The sequence below is a fragment of the Podarcis cretensis genome (assembly GCF_951804945.1).
Source record: "Podarcis cretensis genome assembly, chromosome: 11".
Lineage (NCBI taxonomy): Eukaryota > Metazoa > Chordata > Lepidosauria > Squamata > Lacertidae > Podarcis > Podarcis cretensis.
This window is the reverse complement of record NC_137180.1, coordinates 37,902,016-37,918,089: the sequence shown is the minus strand read 5'-3', so window position 1 is coordinate 37,918,089 and position 16,074 is coordinate 37,902,016. Positions and strand designations below refer to the sequence as shown.

General features: G+C 43.2%; 1 protein-coding gene across 1 annotated transcript in view; it reads left to right on the top strand.

The window, feature by feature from the left end:
* ARSB (arylsulfatase B) overlaps positions 1 to 16,074 on the top strand; it is a 72,543-nt gene that overhangs the window by 45,752 nt on the left and 10,717 nt on the right. The window lies entirely within an intron of this gene.

Sequence of the window (16,074 nt, the reverse complement as noted above, 5' to 3'; positions counted from 1 at the left end):
GCCTGCGGCCTTGCACGGTCCTTTTCAGGCTCCCCCACCCCCCGCCAAGTTGAAAGTCGAGGAAGCAAAAGAGTGGACTGGGGTTCCACTCTGTGGGAGCCTGGGCTCCGCGTTCTTTGCTGCCCTTTTGCCTGTAGCAATTGAAGACAAGTGGCACAGGGGACAAGCAGTTCTGCATGTGTGTGCGAGAGAGTAGGAGAGGGAGAGGAGAGAAGGCAGAAATAAAATGAAGTGTGGCTCAGGGCCAGGACAAAAAGCATACATCCTCCTAAGTCATACAGCCTCCAAGCATGCATTTTAGCCCTTCTAGTTCTGCGTAAAGTTTTATGAAGTTTTGCCAGGTGGGACTTGCTGGCACACTCTGCATGGCCTGGAAGCCACATGCTGCACAACTTCCCTTGGCTGTATGGGGCCTTCTCTGGGTTTCTTTGGGGGCTGTGTTTTGCAATGGCTGCCTTAAATAGTTTGGTGCAGGTGACAGCTGCTGTTCCAAGAAAACTGGCACAGATGTCATAGGCTGGCTAGACCCCGAGGAATGGTGGGAGGCACCAGCTGGGGAACCCCCAAGGGAAGGAGGCTCAGAGCCAGGGGTTGGTGGTGGGACAATGATGAGTGGTCAGAGGGAGAAGCCTGGGAAGAGGAGGTGTCGGAAGCTGAACAGATAAAAGGGTTTAGTGAGTAGGGACAGTCTGTGGCAAAGAGAAGTGCAGAAGCTGGAGCAGAAGAAGAGGGAGGCCAAGAGGCAGAGATGAGTCAGACTGGTGAAGAAGCCAAGGTATCTCCCACTCTTGCTGTGACAAATTCCCTTCTCCCCTGGTCTCCCAGAACCAGAAGAGGTATGAAGAGGGAGGAGCAGAGACAGACTCATCAAGAGAGTCTCAGATTGTTTGGGAAGGACCTAGAGGAGGAGGAGTTTTAGACAGCTGTGGGAAGGTGGGGATCTTCAGCCTCCACAACTGCCTTGGTAGGCAAGACTTACTGAGAAGTGTTAGTGTGCTCATTAGGCCTGGCTCCCCTGAGCAAGCCTTGTTTCTTCTAATAAAGAATTAACCTCACATACTCCATGTGATTTATTGCTGGCTGGTTCCCTGACAAAAGCTGCAAATGAGTCATTTGTGACCTGTTCCCCCCCCCCCCATATTTTGTGTATTGTATTTATATCCCACCTTCACCCCCTTCTGTAGAATGCAAGGTAGCATCTATAGAGTTTGTAAGCAGTCTCATCCATACCCTGACCCAGGGCTGGATTTAGATTTGATGAGGCCCTAAGCTACTGAAGGTAATGGGGCCCTTTATATGTCCAGCTGTCAACAACAAATTGTTGCTGTTTTTTGTGTTGAATATATGTTATATGGTAATTTATGGAACTAATAGGTATCTAAAGCCATTTGCACATAACAAAATACATAATTTATCAAAGTAATTGTTGAACTGAAATACAATTAAGAAGAGGTATATTAATAGTGAAATACAATCAAAGGTAAAGGGACCCCTGACCGTTAGGTCCGGTTGCAGATGACTCTGGTCACCGACTAGCCAAGGGAGCCGGCGTACAGCTTCCAGGTCATGTGGCCAGCATGACTAAGCCGCTTCTGGCAAACCAGAGCAGTGCACGGAAACACTGTTTACCTTCCCGCCGGAGTGCTACCCATTTATCTACTTGCACTTTGATGTGCTTTCAAACTGCTAGGTTGGCAGGAGCAGGGACCGAGCAACGGGAGCTCACCCCATCGCGGGGATTCAAACCTTCTGATCGGCAAGCCCTGGGCTCTGTGGTTTAGACCACAGCGCCACCCGCGTCCCTGAAATACAATTAAGAAGAAGTATATTTGGGGGGGGCAAGAGAGTGGGGCCCTAAGCTATAGCATGTTTAGCTTATACATAAATCCGACACTGTCTGACCAGACCCAGATCTTCTTAGCTTCATCTAGGTTGTTGCATCATGTGCCTTCAGCGTATTGTCTACCTTGACTGTTAGCAGATCTTTAGGATTTCAGGCAGGGGTCTCTTCCAGCCCCACCTAGAGGTACCAGGGATGAAACCTGAGACCTTCTTCCAGCAAAGTGGCCACTCTACCATGAGCTGTTGCTCTTCTACCTCTGAGAGTAAGAAAGGGACAGGTTCCAAGCCACAAGGAACGGCCTTCAGGAAGTGCTTAGCCGTACCACCTAGCAGTTCGAAAGTTATACAGTAATTTTGGATTTGATACCTGCCTAAAGCAGCAGCTTCTCTGTACAGAAGCAACATGAGTACATGTTCCATTATTGGCTGGGTCATTACTCCGAGCTGGCTGGTTCAAATCCTGGCTGTTCCAACTTCTCTCAAAAGAATCCTGTCTATTGGTTCCCATTATGAATGTCACTTTCTAACACAGCTCCTCTTCTGGAATCCATATTCTGTGGTGCTAGTTGAACCCAGATGAGTTGACAGTTGACAGTGATTTCATTGTTGTAAACAGCTCAGAAGTCATTTTGGCATATGAGGTGTGTGTGTGTGTGTGTGTGTGTGTTTCTTCCCTACACCTCCCTGTCCCAATTTTGAGCAATACAGTATATCTCAAGGCAATGAGAGTTTCTGTATGAATAGCATTCTGTATGAATAGCGCTTGATACTTAAGAAAAGCAACAATCCAGCGAAACATCACAAAAATGCATCATCTTTATTTATGCACCCAGCTGACATCATTTGTCATTCTCTAGGTTCTCTTGCATCAACATCTGCTACCCAGGCCATCCTTTCCACCTTTTTCTTACTGCAGGAGAATGTAGGAGCAGTCGGGCCCGAGACTTGTATTCACTGGGATTTTTCGACACTTTTACAACAATGCCTTCTGTTATAGGGATTCTCTGCATTATTTGTTCACTCTGCTTTGAGAAAATTCTTGCATGCAAAGCTAACAGAGCTTAAGCAATGAGTGGCCAGCAGCACTTACTGGTTTGCCAGCATGGGTGTCATTCCATCTTACTAGGAGGGGCTAGTCTGGCACAGTGATGATGCATTGCTGGGAGCACTGGATTGGTTCTGTCAGGGCGTCTGCACTGTGATGATCTCCCAGTTGCATGTATCACCTCTTCCAGTAAGCTGCCGTGACACCCATGTCAGGAGGCCAGGTAAGCATGGCTGCTTCTCAAATTCATGAACTCCAGTCATGAGGAAAGAAAACAGCTTTGTACATGGCATCTGGATCTCAGTGCCCTAGTGAGGGCCATAGCTTAGTGGCAGACCCTCGGCTATGCATACAGAAGGTCCTAGGTTCATTCCCCAGTATCTCTCAGTAGGGTTGGGGGAGAATGTGGTTTGAAATCCTGGAGAGTCACTGCCAACAGTGTAGGCAATATTGATCCAGAGGTAACAATGGTTTGGCACAGTTTAAGGCATCTCCCCATGTTCTTTTGCACTGGCCCTCTGTCTGTGCAAAAGAAAATGGAGGCTTTGATTCTGCCTTCTCACCAAACAGATGGTTGAGCGTGTGTTGGGCAAATTCTGTTCTGCATGAGTCTTTTTGGTACAGGGAAATATGTGCACAGCTATAGTCTGTGCCAGTGTTTACTCCTGTTGGACTGAGACAAAGGTGTGTGAAGCAACATCACTTTAAAACACATTATGCTCTGGTTAATTTGTGCCTTTTAAAATATCTGTGGAACTCATTTTAAAACTGAAAAATAATTATACCTTCAAAATTTCTCCTTGACTTGCAATCTTTCTAGTCAAATGCAACTCATCAACCATGTATGTATGGTGGCCTGCCAGGACCATAGCAGCCCTGTTTGTTTGCAGCCCCAGACTGGTACTGAAAATTGCAACTTTCTCAAGTCCCTTCTGGGAGTGCATGCATGGCAGGTAGGTTGCATTCAGTTTAGTAGATCGAAAGTTTTGAAGGCTGCTTTGGGTGAAAATTGAAGGGACCAGTTGCTTTGCATTACACACTTTATTGTTCTAATTTTAGCCATAATAATTTAGCAGGATTTTTTAAAAGACTGTTTTTGGAAAACATATTAGGATGTTAGCAACTCAGGCTATTAGAAGCATACTTCATGGTCATAGTCCTCAGAATAGTCAACCTATTTTCAGATTATGAGTCTGAGCATCACAGCTCTTGAATAGGTCAATAGGTTTTTTTACAGACACTCAAAAATCACTGTCTCAACACAGACTTGCCCTCCACAGTTTCAATGGCAGATTTCTGGAAGGAAGATTATTTGCGCCAAATAGAATACATGTAGGTTCAAGCTCACCACAGAAAATGATAGATCTGGGAACAATTTTACTGAGCATGAGTGTGGCTAACCTCTCTTGGAATAACTTGCACCTTTTCTTCTGATGTTTCTGCCCATTTCTGAACAGTAAGGGGGAGGTGAAGAAAGAACATGGGAAGTACTCAGCTATGATATATGTTGCATTCAGAGATATTGACCTCTATGCATTATGTCTGCTTCTGAGGGTCAAACTAGACATGACATTGGCAGCTTCATTCTGCCCTGTTGATTCAGGAGCATAGGAACCTGTAAATGCACAGGAGAAATCCATAGGAACATAAAAAAACACCCTGGAACCACCAGGACTGAGGATCCCCTCAAAGGACCTTCCACAGAGAGACCCGCTAAAGTGCCTGTCAGGAGCGGGTCAGCAATAAATCACACAGAGTAAGTGAAGTTAACTCTTTATTAGAACAAACAAGGGCTGCTTAGTAGTGTCAGGCCTAATGAGCAACTCTTCTTGGTAATCAGTACACCACACTGGCTCCCTCTTGAACCTTCCAAGTGCTGGAAAAAACACAGGTCTCTGGCTTCTTGTACCTGAACCTTGTTTCACTTTCATACTGTGTTGACTGTTGACCTTGCTGTGTTGATTGTTGCTTGACCTTGCCTCTGGGTTACCTCTTGGACTGATACCCTCTGTTGGACCTTGGCTTATTTGGTCACTGCTGGGCCCCCATATAATCGTTTCTTGGTGAGTTTTTTGGGCAGGAGACTTGGACCTTCCTGAACTGGGATCCTATTACCTAAGGGCACCTGCTGGAGCATGATAGGAGACTGTAATTAGCTGGAAATATCTCCTGTAGGAGTTCCATTGGGAAAGAATAGGAGCTGTGCCAAGGCATAGTGCTTTCAGTGGAACTGGTGCAGGAGATCTTCCCATTGGTTTGTGCTTTAAAACACAATAGCAGTTATTGTACATGCTCCTTATCAGTTTGTACAACAGGGTTCGTTGAGCCTCCTTTTCTCTCTCCAATAGTCTGGGCCAAACTACTTTTCAAAGTTTTAAAAATGCATTGGGACAAAGTTCTGGAGGAAATAAGTCATGCTAAACACATGCTATCACTTGTGGACATGTGCCCACCTGAAACTCAACAATGCCACACTGAATAAGGAGTCAGTGTATAGAGACACACAAATCACTCCCCTCCTTTAATCAATAACCTACCTTTGCATATTCTCTTGGCATTCTGCTTAATATTTTCATATGAAATTTCAAACGGAACACTTAATAAAAAAAGCATGTAATTCCCTAATGAATATGCTAATTGAATTTGCCATATAAAAGAATAAAACACATAATAAGTATATGTTTCAAATTAAGTGCACTTATGTGCACTGGGAAAAGTATTGCGAAATGTACAATATCATACACATTTGTTATAACTTTGCATCGTTTCTTTAAAAACAGCTCTCCAAGTTATTGATGGCTTGGCAGCTGTGAGGATGACGTCAGCCCTTCCATTGTGAAGCCTCTGCTTTCTTTTAGATAGTCTTATGGCATTTCATCAAGTTTCGGTGATTCAGCTGAATTAAAAACCAACTGGCTTTGAGTCAAAATTCCCTTAACTGCTAAACCAAACATATTCCTGACCACATAGCCAATGCTAGATGCCCTGTCTCATAGCAGCACTGAAGCTCTATATCCTATTGTAGGCAATTGTTATTTTTCAGAATCTGAACTGAATGACCTAGAGAAAGTAATGGAACAATTGGAACTAAGGGTTGTTAGCCAAAGTCTGTCAATATATTTCCTTACTTGTCATGGTCATTCATTAATAAAACATGAGATATTCACCACCTTGGCAAGACAGACATTCTTTTTATCATCTTGGAGAGAAAAAGGCAGGGTTTTATCAGATGCTTCAAAGGACTGACTTCCAAACTTTTTTTTTTAAGGTGTTGCTAGGTAGAGAAATGTCAATGTAAAGCTCTTTCACCATTGCTCAAAATCCTATGCATTCTGCAAATGGATAAACTGAAATACAGTGGCCTGCTTGCCTACTGGTTGTAGTTGGGTTATGGTTGTGCTTGCTTGAAGGCATTGACCCAGAGCATAGAAATTAAGAGGCACTTAGTCTGAGCCAATTTAATCAAAATCTGATATTTTTAAGGACATTACTTGGTACATTCTACTAATAACTGCCGAAACAAATAGCTGCATGGAACAGCCATACTTCGGTATGAATCTGACAACCACCCAGCACTCATTTAATTCATAATAATTTATTATATGCACAGAAACAGTGTTAAAGGTACATGTGCAATATTTAAAGCTCCCTGATTAAAAATAACAATAGTGAGCTTTAACTATCCATAGTTTCATAGACTCAATGCACAGCTTGGCTTTCAGTTTGACTGAGCAGCTGATGGCAGGGTGTGTGAGCTGATTTATTTGATCCGTGAAGGCATTTGTAAGTGCTATGAACCTTACCAATAAATGCATAGAGTTCTCTCCTGATCGCAGTGGGATTCTGTGACTTGTGAATTATACCGTGTGCCACTGGTGTGCCACATTCCAGTCTTGGTGGTGTGCTGTCACTTTCAACAACCTCCATTGCCATCCATGATTGCCTTTCACTGGTATTCCTTTCTATCAGAGTGTGGACTGTGCAGTCTAGCAAAGTTTTCTACATTGTTCTACAAAATTGTATGTCACATTTGTGGATACCTGCACAATATCTGTGCTCTGCTGAATTGGTGCAATAATTTATGATGGAATTGCCCGTATCATTTTTAAGTAATACTTTATGGTGTGTGGATATTTGGTTTATAATAAATCACCTTTGAATTCCAGTGACATTATATATTGCGTCTGCAAGGAACACCAGAAGAATTTGTCTTTATTATGGGACAGTTAACTCCTAGGGGCCCCATTTTTCACCAGGGCTAAAAAGATTCTTTTGACTTATTACACAGCCAAATTGATTTGTGCCATTCATACTTCTTTTCACCACTGGGAAAACATGAATTTGCATAAAGAGAACAAACACTCATTGTAAGTAGATGGTGTGTACTGTTTTTGTGGGTCCATAGATGTGTGGGTGTGCTTTCTCTAAAGGAATAAAAATGGCTTTGCCCTTTATGTTCATGCACAGCTAACACCTGACATTATTTGAAACTTAAAAAAATAAGTGTGTTAACAAATCCCATCATTTTGATATGATCTTTTCCTGCTGCTGACTTGGTGAATTTAAAACCTTAGAAAGATAATGGCTGCAACATATATACAGGCCATTTGGTCTCAAACTCCCAGGAAGATTATCCATGTATCCAGATACTTGGATATGAAGTCCTACTGGAAAGAAGCAGCTTTCAATAAAATGCAGTTTGGTTCAACCCTAAAATTGGCAATCAGATAGATTATGCCTCTACAGCTTGTGATCCACCATGTGGAATGCAGCCATTAATGTTGGTCTGCCAGATAACCAATGAGCCTACTGTTTTTGTTTCCTTTCTGCAATTGAAAAATGAAGACACATAGCCCAAGTAGAAGAACAGATCCTGAATAGAAAAAAAGAAAAAAGAAGTAGGTTTTATATCAATAAAATATAAATATCCCTCATTAGTTTCCCTTGCCCATTGACCTATAATAACCAATTTAATTCCCATATTTTCCATCCTAACCAGCCATTTCCTTCAAAATATTGTATTTAGATACTTTACTGAAAATTAAAATTAATTTAATTAGCCACATTTCCTTTTTCCATTAGTTCACATACTGTAGTTCTTTGTTTTACAAAATATAAGACTGGCAGGGAGGACCTGTAGTTTAGTTGTATGGCTAGAGCACATGCTCTGCATGCAAAAGCTCCCATGTTAATTCAAAGTGTCTCCATTGCAAGAGTCTTAGGGAGCAGAGAAGACCCCTGCCTGGAACCTTGGAGAACCATTTCCAGTCACAGTAGACAGGGGTGGGTTAGATGAACCAAGTCTTGATTCTGTATGAGGCAGTTCAATTTACTCATATATTTACAATATATATATTACTGAACAAGTGCTGCACCTGAATCTGGAAGCTGGACAAGAACCTTTTTGTATCTTTTAACAAAGGCAGGATAGCAACATGAAACCCCTAAGTCTTGTGCCACCTAGTGACTAAGCTGTATAATGACACCGTCCACGCAAACTTGAGGGGTTTTTTTTTCCCTTTGAAAAGAATGATTTCCTTTTTCTCTTACATTTGTTTCAGGATGTTACAAAGCATTGAAATGAAATCTACTTTTTTCCAAATCCTTTGTTTGGGGGGAAAAGAGAGCATTGGGAGGAAAAATTTTAAACTTTGGCAACATATTGTGTAATAACTAGAATTACCATTGGTCTCTTTAATTGGTCTCTTTAAAAAAGAAAGGGAATTGGGTAAGTTAGAGCTCATGGCAAAACCTGATTATTTTATGCTTCAGATGTCATTAGAAGACAGTATATTGGATCTTAACATTTTGCCCAGTTTACGGAAGGAAGGTTGTGCTCGCAGAAAGAGGCCTGCTCCTAGAAGGAAACATTCCGTGAGTGGAACTCTTGAATGGCTGCTCCTTCTGTGAAAGGAGCAAAGAGGACCTAAGACCAAGATCTGGAGCTTGCCCAGTCCAGCCTGCTACTGTTTCTTTACTTCCTTGTAAAGCCTTTCATCTTGAACCAAAACATCTTTGTATAAAGCTGATACAATCAGCATGTAGATGACTGGTATCTGAAGTTAATAATTCAACTGATATGTTAAGATGGTTGAAGAACATTGCTTGGTTTAAAAAATATATATTTATCATTCATATATATATATATATATATATATATATATGGGCATGGTTGGGGTGACAGTAATAAATAAGAGTCTAGATAACTAGATTTTCATCAGTTCCTTCAAAATCAGTATTCCATTAATTTTTCAAAGGTCAAGGTCACAGCCATTCCTCAAGCATTCTTATTTTAATAAAGTAACTGAAAGTGTCTGAGTTCTGCAGAAAATTCATTATCGCCATAAAGCCGCAAAAGGTCACAAAATGTCTTTCTTCACTGAAGTAGCAAAAATTTTTTATTTCTCCAATAATTCATTATCACAGTGGAGCCTGAAGGAGCCCTTGACATTTCAGCATCCTCCTCCTTCAGGGGAAATAATTGTTTTCATATATCATGATTTAGAAAACGACAGAAAAATTAGTGAAAAACAAACACAAACCTTTCTGGTCTGGGAACCATCTGTATTACTCTTTGTTCCTAAAGCTTCCCTTCCCTCCTCCCACCCCGTGCTGTCACTGAAGCTCTCTACATCTGCCCTGTGCAAAATGGTGAACGCCAGATCTATAGTATTGTAAAAAAGTAAGAAAATACGAAGAGCCCTGCTGGTTCAGGCCAAAGGTCCGACGTCCTGTTCTCGCAGTGGCCAACCAGAGGCCAGCAGGGCATGAGCACAACAACACTCTCCCCACCTGCAATTCCCAGCAGGTGGTATTTGTTATGTACTGAAGTTCTCACCCTGGGTCAGCAGGGGGATGCTGTAGATAGTTTTCACTCAGGTCCACATAAGCAAATAAGGGATTGAAAGTGACGTTCAGTGATTGGATAGTTACAGAAAATGGTTACTGTTGCGTTCTAGTGGAGCTCTATATAAGCAGGCTAGCTGAACCCTTCAGTTCAGTTCTGTTCTGGCCTGTGAATAAACAAGAGCTGTTTGAAGAATCGCTGTGTCGTCTGATATGTTCACCCACAACTTAACAGTATTCAGAGGCACATTGCCTCTAACAGTGGGGGCAAGATGTGCATATCTTTCAGTGCACATTCAGCCCTTGCAGTTTGTGCTATACTTTGCCACACTGCCATAATAATAATAATAATAATAATAATAATAATAATAATTTATTTATACCCCACCCATCTGGCTGGGTTTCCCCAGCCACCCTGGGTGGCTCCCAACAGAATATTAAAAACATGATAAAACATCAAACATTAAAAACTTCCCTAAATAGGGGTGCCTTCAGTGTCTGGTCTGAACGATGGGAGTGGAGACACTCCTTCAGGTATAATGGGCCAAGGCTTCCCACAGGCATGTGATTGGCCACTGTGAGAATAGGATGCTGGACTACATGGGCCACTGGCCTGATCCAGCAAGCTTTTCTTATGTTCTTGCATTTAGGGAGGCTTTTTGCCTTCAGAGGCTGGCTTCTACTGCTTAGGCCTTAACTGGTACCTGCCTCTATATTATGTTTCTGTTAAGTTGTGGGTTGACATAGCAGACGACACAGCGATTTCTCCAAGTAGCTCTTTATTTTGTAAGCTGGAATAGAACTGCCTGCAAACAGCTCAGCCGGCCTGCTTTTATAGGCAGCCGGCTGTCAACATTGTAGCAACAACAGCCCAGCGTTTCCCGCCTAAAATAACTGACGTGGACCTGAGTGAAAACTATCTACAGACCTGAGTGAAAACTATATACAGTATCCCCCTGCTGGCCCAGGGTGAAACTTCACTACATAACATTTTCATAGTTGCTTCTTTTAATTGCTTTTATTTGATGGCTTGCTATTTTGGTTCCTTTATCTTACTTTTTGTTTTCATTGTATCATATTCTTTCTCTCACTAGCCACTTTGAATTGTATAAGGAAAAGTGGGATATAAGTATTTTAATCAAATAAAAATGGAATAAAAAAAAAATGGGATCATCTCCCCCTTTTTGCAGGGGTTGTGCTGACTGTTCCTTAGGTTTTCTTAGGTTGATAATGCTTCCTAGCAATTCTTGTTGAGCAGGAATTAGACTGACACAATCTGTAATATCTCATGCTTGGGCATCTGTGATTCTCTCTGCCTGGAAAATTTGAACTGTGGGAGGCAGGAGGCAGAATGGTATCATACTGCTGACATGTGGACACAAAATGCATGCTGATGAAAACAATGGGTTGCATGTAACTTGTTCCATCAGCACAAATATTTATGCTTCTGCAGTGAAACTTCCCCCCTCTTCTTCCATATGACCCCCTAAATCTGTTTTGGGCCTTCCCCCGATGCTCCAGAACAGATTTAGGGAAGGTACTGTGCACATGTGGGGAAATTTGGGGGTGAGTTCCTTTGTGAAAGCAAAAACCCTTGTGCGGTTGGGACGTGTTAGCTGGATTCTGCCTGAAATGGCCCTGTACTGGTCCTGCTGCTTTCTCCATTGTGGACTGGGTTCATTACAAAGACAGTGTGGTGAGCAGTCAGTGCCCTGGCAGGAGAGACGGCAGTGTTGTGTTTCCCAGACTGGTTAATTTTTGCTTCTAAAAGTTCTGTTAGCTCTCACTTCAGAGACTGAACCTCAGTGCTACTGACGAGTATAAAAATCAACATTCAAAAGCTATTTGAAAAGGGCACCTGATACAGTCCTATTAACAAAACTACGCCACATCCAAATTCATGTAAGCATCCCCATGTCAACATTTTCCCGTACTTGGAAAGCTAACATTTCAAGGTGAGATAAATAAAAAAAAAAATTAAATGTCCAGTAGCACCTTAGAGACCAACTAAGTTTGTTCTGGGTGTAAGCTTTCGTGTGCGTGCACATGAAAGCTTATACCCAGAACAAACTTAGTGCTACTGGACATTTTTTTAATTTTTTAATTTATTTCAACTGCATCAGACCAACACAGCTACCTACCTGAATCTAGTATCTCAAGGTGAGGTTAAGCTAGAAGCTTTATCCCTGATGTGGTCATATTATGATTGCAGGTAAATTCTGAGAGGACACCACATTTTAAAGTTGAGCGATCCATTAGCACATCCTCCTGTAGGATTGCAGCACTCCAAAGCTCTGGAGTGGTACAATCCCACAGGTGGACAGTGTTGCATCAGAAACAGCATGTCTGGGTAGACTCTTCATCTACTTCAAGTTTTTAAAACTTCTTTTAAGAAATTTATTTGACATACGAGAAGGAGGAATAAAGGATGAATATTCCATCTTTTTGTACAGATGTAACTGGAACAGGAAAACCATTGTTGGCAGAGCACTACTGAAATCTTGAACTAATGAGTGGAAACATTCTGGAAGCAATTATTTTACAAGCACAAAGTTTTTTGTTTTTATAAAAAAACTTTCCTTTTAGTTTTTAAATGTTTCAGCAGAACTGCATTTCTGTTGGAGATGTCTGTGACAGCAAACACAACGTGGAACCCAGATAGTCATGGGACCAAGAGTCTTAAAGCATTCTTTGGGGGCATTTCTACTTGGCCACTGGTATGCGAGAAGAGAAGAAAGTATGATGCAGAGATCTTAAACAGCTTCATTCATTCATTTAAATATCCATTAGTCTTTTGGCTATTTCGGCAGACATAAGAAACGTGATGCAAGCCCTTGAAGTCAGTTTTCTAGGAGCAATAGCAGCACAGTTTATTCATGAATTAGATTCCAGAGGGAGCCCCCTTGCCCTGCCACCCCCACCCCCAACCAGTGGACACTAGTCTATAAGGCCAAATGGGGTACTGCAGCTCCCCCCAAACCAATGGAGGCTCATCTGTAAAGGCAAATGGGGCACTGTACCACCAACCTGAGTCTGTCCTTGGCCAGCTCCCCCACCTGCCTTCTTACATTCAGTCCTGAGGGTGGTAATGGTGGCCACCTTCCTGCTCCTTAATCTTTGTGTTTTCCTCAGCATGGAGGAGGGAACCAGGAAGAGCCTGCCATTGGCTCTGGCTCCACCTGCTGCCAGCCTCTCTGCCTTCCCCACAATGGCCACTAGCTGACACTGCCCCAACCTCTGTTTCCAAGTGTAGTTTTAAAATATAAGTGAGGGAATTGTATTTTGTATATGAATATGACTTAAGACACATCATATGTTGAGAACTGGCTGTCTATTAAGTTTATATGTTCTTGTAGAATTAGATAGGTTCATGGTAAAGGTAAAGGGACCCCTGACCATTAGGTCCAGTCGTGGCCGACTCTGGGGTTGCAGAGCTCATCTCGCTTTATTAGCCAAGGGAGCCGGGGTACAGCTTCCGGGTCATGTGGCCAGCATGACTAAGCCGCTTCTGGTGAACCAGAGCAGCGCATGGAAACGCCGTTTACCTTCCCTCCGGAGTAGTACCTATTTATCTACTTACACTTTGACGTGCTTTTGAACTGCTAGGTTGGCAGGAGCAGGGACCGAGCAATGGGAGCTCACCCCGTTGTGGGGATTCGAACCGCCAACCTTCTGATTGGCAAGTCCTAGGCTCTGTGGTTTAACCCACAGCGCCACCCACGTCCCCATGGTTCATGGAGGTTAAGGCTTATCAATAGCTACTAGCCCTCAGATGAATAGTTCCTCCTTGCTGGAAAGTTTCAGAAGGGGCTGTGTGTACCTCACTCACTTGGCATTTAGCTTGACTGTAATGAGGAAAAAGAGCCTCTAATGTGTAGCTAATTATAATTTATTCAACCCATGTACTTGGCTCTCCTTTCTTGTCCCTGCATTGTTGCCTTCTCTCCTTCGGTTTGGCAGTTCTGTCAGATCCCATTTTTTCCATGCTTTTGTCAAGAGCTGTTGGGATCTGCGTGTGGCTGCCCCGTGTGGTGACCCACTGAGCTGCAGGTGGCAGCCTAGGTACTGAAGAGCCTTGAGGACTGACTCTGCCCACCCAGACTTTCCACTAAATATTTCTGGGTAGGAAGAAGCATAAAGGGCATCCTCCTCCACCTGATCCTTGCTTGAGCAGCAAGGTCTTTCTGAGTACTGCCCCATCCCTGTCTCCTAGTTTGCCCTTTGCTCCTGACTTTTGGCTTGCTCCACAATTCCTTGCGCCCCTCAGATCTTTTCTGTAGCCCAACCCCAACAGATTTGGACTGTTGTGTTGTTTCTGGTAGATCTTTTGTTTCAGTTTTGATTTTTATGTGTGATTCCTTGAGCTATGGAAAGGTGGCTAAGAAATCTAGAGGCAGCCTACCAGCTATGTGAGTCAACGGAGGAAGAGCTTGTTAGGTTTGCTGTCTTAAACTTCAAAGAAATGGGAGAGGAGCTGGCACCTGGCAAGCTACAATACATGGTTGGCAATATATGTATTTTTTAATTTTTTTACATGATAGGTCGCAAAATGTGGTAGACCTGGTGAATGGCCTACACTGAGGTGACTGTTGGCTCTTTTGAAGTGGTAGTGGGGTCCTCTACAACTTGTGGTTAGAGATACAGGAGAAGGTGTTGATACTAGAAGCCACCATTTTGAACCAGGAGTGCACACTTGGCTTAGCTAAAAATGAGCAACAGCTGGAGCGGGGCTGTCATAAAGTGTGGCAACAAACTGGATAAGGAACCACAAGGATCTACTGCAAGAGATCTGTGTCGAAGTGAAAGTGAAAGGCCACTTTGTGGGATGAACTTCAAGACGTAAGATTAGTTTAACAAGGTCTACTTCTCATTTTGCTGTTTTTAGAAGAAAATTCTGATAAGGATGGCAAGTATAAAACACGCTGAGCTGTACAGACTTAGTGTCACCACCAAAACATAGGACTTTTCCTACGAAATCCCAATGTTCTTTCCTTATCTGTAAAAAGCTTGTGCATCAAACTAACAAGGTTTCTGTGACCCAGTCAAAACAATGAGCCATGCAATAAACATTCATTTATAGCTTGCTTCTAGCAAGTTGCTTGTAAGGCATTGTGAAGACCATGAAACCAAGAAGCTCCTCTTGTCTCTCCTTGGGTTATAGGTAGGTATACCTATGAGGCTTTGTAAGAAGAACTGTAGGCGTAGAGTGCATGCTTAATATGCAGAAATTCCTTGGTTCTGCCGCCAAGACCTCCAGTTGAAATGGGGGGACGGGACCTCTAGTCCTCTGGATGCTGCCAGATAGCTCCCATCACTCTTGACTCAGTAGCCATGATGATTGGGGAGGTTTGCGAAAGTTGAAGTCCCAACAATATCTGAAGGTCCATTAGTTTTTCACCACTGAGGATTGCAGTTGGCAGGGATGTGAGGGGACCTGCTTAAAACCGTAGAGATGTATTACCAATCAGAACAGATAATACTGGGCCAGGTGGAGCACAATTCTGATGCAAGGCCACTTCATTTGAACTGTAGCATTTGAACTGCATCCCCAATAGATTTGGTAAAGTAGCCCACATAGAATGTGGGAGCTGTGGCCCTCCAAATGCTGTTGGACTTCAACTCCCATCAGCCCCAGCCAGAATGGTTAATGGTCAGGGGATGGTGGGAACTGTAGTCCAGCAACACCTGCAGAGTCTTCTTTGACATAAAGAAAGGCTGTGTATCTCAAAGGGACTGCTTTCCTTCCATGGAATATGCAGTGTTGGAGGCTGTGTGGGGTTGAGAGAGATCCTTCATGAAATGTTTTACTTTTTATATGTTAGCAGGCTGCCAGTGTGGTGTAGTGGTTAAGAGCAGTGGACTCATAATCCGGTGAACCAGGTTCGATTCCCTGCTCCTCCATACGCAACTGCTGGGTGACCTTAGGCTAGTCACACTTCTCTCTGAAGTCTCTCAGCCTCACTCATCTCACAGAGTGTTTGTTGCAGGGGAGGAAGGGAAAATGAGATTGTTAGCTGCTTTGAGACTCCTTAAAGGTAAAGGGTAAAGAGACCCCTGACCATTAGGTCCAGTTGTGGCCGACTCTGGGGTTGTGTCGCTCATCTCGCTTTATTGGCCGAGGGAGCCGGCATACAGCTTCCGGGTCATGTGGCCAGCATGACTAAGCCGCTTCTGGCAAACCAGAGCAGTGCACGGAAATGCCGTTTACCTTCCTGCTGGAGCGGTACCTATTTATCTACTTGCACTTTGACGTGCTTTCGAACTGCTAGGTTGGCAGGAGCTCACCCTATTGCGGGGATTCAAACCGCCAACCTTCTGATCGGCAAATCCTAGGCTCTGTG